The following is a 6040-nucleotide window of genomic DNA, read 5'->3' as shown; positions in this document are numbered from 1 at the left end:
GGAAATAATATTGGGTAGTACAACGGTCACTCAACAGACTATCCAATCATTAGTAACGAAGAAAATAGCATGTGTTAGCACTCCAGCCCAGCAGGTGGCGACAGTGGAAAATCTGATATGCTCGTGCATGGAAAAAACTAAAGGTGAAAGGTTATCAAAACGTCGACAAACACGAACACCCTAGCCAGCCGCGTAGGCTACTTGGATTATTTATAATGGCTAAAATAAAGTTGTTGACAATGTTTCTCAACCAGCGCTTAACAGCAGCTGCTAATGAGATATTTGGGCTGTTGAGAAAACGATAGCAGAGTACCTGGAAGAAGTGTATCGTTCAAAAGAGGAGAACGGCCTCTACAGAGGCAGCTTGATATCGTTCTCAAACCACCAGAGATAAAATTACCTAGGACAGGTTTGTCATGAGCTATTACATTTTTTTTCCGCTGACATCAATATTATGCGCCATTGGCCATCTTTTTTTATTTTATTACATTTGAGCACGATACACGTCATGTCTTGCTGAAAGACACATTTTGTATTAGGTTGCATACATAGAAATGTAATTATGGTCTCATGTCAGCTCTTACTTTTTTGTTGAATCCTTTCTCCTCTCCAGACTTACAGCAGCTCTCTCTCACTGTCTTCAAAGAGGTTTCCCCTGAGCAGCAACACTGAGCAGGAGTGGAGCCCCAGTCTGGGGCAAGAAGACCCAGAGCCCACACAGATTAAAGAGGAACAACAAGTGCAACACAGGACCCGTCAGGAGGAAGAGTTTCATAATGACACCTTCATAATTAGCTCTGACTGTGTGAAAAGTGACTATGATCAGGAAGAGGACTTATGTCAGCCCTCACATCTTTACCAAAGCCAAAGTGAGGAATATGGACAGGGAGCCTCTCTACCTAGCACCTCATTGGAACAGATCAAAGCTGAACCTGATTGAGAGGGCTACAGAGTATTAGAGCTAACAAGTGACTCTCAGCCCCTCTCTGCAGTAAATCCAGACTGTTCTCCAATCCCAATTGAGTTGTCAAAGAAGAGGAAACAGAACCTTGGATTAGGTTTAAGCCACTCAAATCAAAAAGAGCACAGAAAATAACAAGCCAAATCTCCGGTATCTGGAAAAAAGGAAGGAAATCCAGTCTCATCCCACACTGTCAAAACCTGTTGGTGTGGTGTGTGTGGAAATAAATGTTACTCTGAGTTTTTTAATAAAACATACACGAGAACACACACGATATAGACCTAGATTGCCTTTGTGGTGTCTGTGGAAAACACTTTTGAGTCCAAAGAAATTCTTATAGACGATCTCCAAACTCACATGAAAAATATTTCTTGTCACTTATGTGGTCAATGTTTCAACTGGACTAGTAATCTGAAAAGACACATGATGATTCACACAGGGGAAAGATCCCATTGTTGCAGTGACTGTGGCAAAGGCTTCAGGTCGGGTGATTTGTCTGACAAAGCATAGGAGTATTCACACAGGGGACAAACCGTTTCCTTGCCCGGTTTGCCATCGTGTTTTTAACAGACGAGAGAACCTGAAAGTGCATATGAGAGTTCACACAGGGGAGAGACCCTATATGTGTTCTGAATGCTATAAATGTTTTGCCACGTTAGTTTCACTGAATAAGCACCAGGCAATGCACAATGAGGAATGAACGTATGTGTGCACTGATTGCGGTACGCGCTTCAAAGCGCTTGAATCCCAAAGAAGGCACACGAAGAGTGTTCACAAGAAGGAGAATACAATATGACAATGCCTTGTATGGGTTATGGTATCAGACAGAAGATTGAGGCACATTCTAACTAACATTGGACAGGAGAACAGCCCTTCAGGACAAATGCATTGCATTATGGAATCAGCACAGTAGTATCCATTAGTTAGTTTACCAACTGCAAATAGCAGACAGAGGTTATTTATGTGCATAAAGGGACGCATTCTGTATCTTGTTGACAGCCAAGCCAATTAAAAAATATATATATAAATCCACAGTCGGACGCATTTAATTGGCTGGGATGCTGGATCCGGCCTAACCCAAATCCAGGCCTTTGTAAACCCAACCACAGAAGTGATCTGTTTAGATTAGATCTAATGTTGACCTGTTATGATGGGAATTAAAATTATCTTCTCAACATTCTGAATAAAGTTTGCATATTTTTGGCCTCAATTTCAACTAGTGATTCAATTGTGTACTATTCTGCTTTTCTCCATTCCCATTGGTGATTGAGAGACTTCCATGGCACGTTTGGTCTTTGACTGTGATGCTGCAGACTGAACCAAAGCTATTATCTGCAAGGTTCTGAACATTTCACATGACTGAATACACACTAGGACATTCTTCAAAAACAACTCGACATGAATTCAAAATTCAATGAGAAGCAACAGAATTTCAACCAATCATGTATTTTTTATTGGATAGCTATTAACAAGAGTTACAATTTGCTGTTCAAAACAAGAAGTTTCACATAATGCTGCATTACACCTGCAGCTCATCATAAAATGCATAACATGGCTGAAAAATATGACTATATATCAAGACATTCGAGATTCTGATATGGTGGTGTTGTTCCAGACAGTCTTTTTTTTCAATGGGGATACACATCTTGGAAGACTAAAACACATAGGAGCACTTCACCAGGCTTAGTGAGATCTGATCATCTGCAACATGATTGAAATAAACACAACCTGGAACGGACCCATTTTCCACTCTTACTTCACCTCCCTGAGCATGACAAAGTCAGGAATTGCTTGGCTCATTTCGCTTTCACTCAAAGACAAACAGAAACAACAATAACAGACAATGATAAATAAAAACAATGAACAAAGATTGTATTTATATCAACCCTTGCAATTTGTCATCTCTGTACTGCAGCTCAACCTATCTCATCTCCAGATATTCCACATTTGATCGCCAACTATCTTTTCCTGCCTCCCTCCTTCCTGTCTTTTCTTCCATTCCCCTTCCTTGATCCTCTTTGACCCTTCCCTTCTCTAGATCTCCTCTCCCCTTCTCCCGCACTAGTCCCAGACCCTTCTGGAGCTGTGCAATGCCCACTCTCTGGATCCATGTTGAAGGATAGGGGTCTTCCTGGGATTAAGCTCAGAGTGACCACCAGAGCCTCTCCTGGGGGTCCCAAATCGAGGAACATTTCTGGTAAGGAGCATGGCATTTGTTGTCGACCTTGCGTCCCTGAGTGAAAGAAACGGAAAACTAATTGTAATGTGAATTCTATTGCATTCTTAGTCTTATATAACTGCATTCTGTAACTGCCTTTATGAGTTCCCAAATGAGGAATCAACACAGTGTTGTAGGTTGATGTTTTACTTGTTGACCACAATAGTGACGTACTGTATGACCACACTCTTCAAACAAGTAGACTGTAACCAACATCATGCATAGGCTTACCAGTTGTGGAGTGAAGCACATGAGCAACCTCAATGTTACCTTCAGAGAGAAGATTTCACAGTTATTGTCATTAAAAAACAACACAGACAACAATAAAACTATTCTTTCAGAGTTCAGATGTTGAGTATAGCAAGCATAGAATAAACTGATTTAATCATGCTTTCAAAATACAAGCGTCTGATGGTGGGAATGTATAAGAAGCCAAGTGAATAAATCAACATGCATCCATAATCAATAGACAACTGTTTATCAAAATGAGAATGAAAATATATAATGAAAATGAAATATAAGAAAACATTCATATATTTACTTGATCTTCCCTGTTGCGTAGTGACTTGCCTGTCTAACCCACATATGAATACCTCTGAATTTGTTTTCCTAAATGTGCATGTGATGTTATCCCACAAAAGCAATAAACATTTCAAGGGAATTTATTTACTTGAGCTGGGGGATCCTGTATGGTCTATTCAGGGCCAGGGCTAAAGGAGGCTGATCTCGGTGTGTCTCTCTGGGAGTCTGCTGGTTCAGGAAAGGGGCGCCCTCAGAGCATCTGCAGCTGTTGTGTTTTCAGACATTTTTAATCTCTATCTAGCCCAGGCCGTTATCCCCAATTGCTTCAAGACGTCCACTATCCTCCCAGTGCCCAAGAAAGGGAAAGTAACTGAACTGAATGACTGCATCACCTCCTCTCTCCCCAACACAATCGCCCCACAAGGGTGCGCCCCCATCCTTATCAACAGGACCGCCATGGAGACGGTCAAAAACTTCAAGTTCCTCAGCGTACACATCTCCAAGGAGCTGAAATGGTCAAACCATACCATGTTCAAGGCGGCACGACAGCGATTCTTTAACCTCAGAAGGCTAAAGAAATGTAGCCTGTCCCCGAGGGCCCTCAGTGTTCTACAGGAGCACCATCGAGAGCATACTATCGGCCTGCATCACAGCCTGGTACGGCAATTCCACTGCAGCTGACCGCAAGGCACTACAGAGGGTGGTATGCTCAGCCGAATGCACATTGGGTGCACACTGCCTGCCCTCCATGACACCTACAACACCAGGTGTCGCTGGAAGGCCACGAAGATCATCAGGTTCCTCAGCCAAGCCACGGCCTGTTCTCCCCGCTTCCATCACTCAGACGTGGGCAGTACAGGATTATCATGGTTAAAACGAACAGACTGGCCAATACGTTCTACCCCCAGACCATCAATCTGCTAAATAGCCACCAATAGTCAGCTACCTGCTCCCCTTGTCCCCCTCCTACCTCTTAGAAGTAGGGGCTAAAATGTGCACCCCTTTGGGAAGAAAAACACTGGGCTAGGGGTTGATTTGGAAGTCAGAATAGGGCCTACCTGGGGTGTGACAGCTGGACCGGGTCCAGCCTTTGTCTTCACCCCATCCTGATGACCTGCAGTATCCCCGGCAACAAGGGAAGGGTCCCTTGCTGGTCGTCAAGCCGATGCCCCTGGGTGTTGGCCAACAGGTTAAAGAACAGGTCAGCATCTTGTGCTATCAGAAAGAGAGAGATGGAGAAGTGAGAGAGGGGGGTTGGAGGGGGAAGAAGAGAGAGAGAAAGAGATGGAGGGAGAGAGAGAAATTGAGTGGGACTGAGGGAGAGAAAAAGGGGAGGAGAGAGAGAAAGAAAGAGGGGAAGGAGAGAGAAAGAAGACAGAACAATCAATACCAACTTTTCCAAGATGAATAGAAAGAACTACTGGCAGCTATTTGTCGGTATATCTGCATTTTTAGTACAGTGCCATCCTTAGCGGCATCATAAAAACCCAGAAAAATACATTATCTTCAACCTAGCTTCATTTTCCCCTGAAAATCTGATGTGAGGATCCTGCAAGGGTATTTCTTTAACACCTGCTACGTTAGGTTAGTACAGTACTGACCTGAGGGTATAGTAGTGGTGTGTTTGGGGGTAGAGGGAGTGGTCCCGGTAGGGTTCAAGACAGTGCTGCTCTTCCATACGACCACGTTGGGCGTGACTCATCATGGTGAGGAACTTGTCCTGCTCAGCTGGTGCTCCCTGTTGGACAATAGCAAAGAGTTGGTCCTGGGAACCGAACCCCCAATCCTGGTATTGAATGCTCTACCAGCTGAGCTACAGTGGACCATAGCAAATGCCAGATGTAAGGGCCTGTTATATCCCCTTTATCTAATTAGAAATGACTTGAGAAGCATGTGGTGTTTATGAAGACCTCATGAATGCTCAAAGCCTTTACACATTAAAACAAGTGGGACAAATATTTGCTATTCAGACAGACATAATGCAGTATTAAGAGGTGAGGTTAAGCATGCATAAGCAATTAAGATCAGTGCCATAGGGTCTCTAATTCTAAAACAGGCTTATGGTCAATGTCAATTACATTAAACAAATACCTTCAGCAGCGATTGTGAAAGCCATAGAAATTAGAATCCATGTATGCAATAAATATAGGGACAGTTTCCTGGACACATATTATGCCTAGTCCTGGGCTAGAAATAATCTCAACCAAAAGTGTTTTTCCAGGCTTAATCTGCACCCAGACTAGTACTGTTTTTTTCTCCTGGCTTCAAAACCAGGGATTCTATAGGCATTCTCATGGCAGCTAGAACATATGACATTAAGACACAATGTACAAAACGAG

At 43.1% G+C, this 6040-nt stretch overlaps 1 long non-coding RNA gene across 1 annotated transcript; it reads left to right on the top strand.

Annotated features, from left to right (window-relative positions):
* The first annotated feature begins 116 nt into the window (after positions 1–116).
* Positions 117–2177, top strand: LOC112235612. The gene is made up of 2 exons (XR_002951101.2): positions 117–409; positions 614–2177. It is a non-coding gene; the product is annotated as an uncharacterized LOC112235612 (long non-coding RNA).
* Positions 2178–6040: the final 3863 nt, after the last annotated feature.

Source organism: Oncorhynchus tshawytscha, unplaced genomic scaffold (assembly GCF_018296145.1).
Source record: "Oncorhynchus tshawytscha isolate Ot180627B unplaced genomic scaffold, Otsh_v2.0 Un_contig_4474_pilon_pilon, whole genome shotgun sequence".
Lineage (NCBI taxonomy): Eukaryota > Metazoa > Chordata > Actinopteri > Salmoniformes > Salmonidae > Oncorhynchus > Oncorhynchus tshawytscha.
Note: the sequence above shows the minus strand (reverse complement) of the source record. Positions and strands in the feature narration are given on the sequence as shown.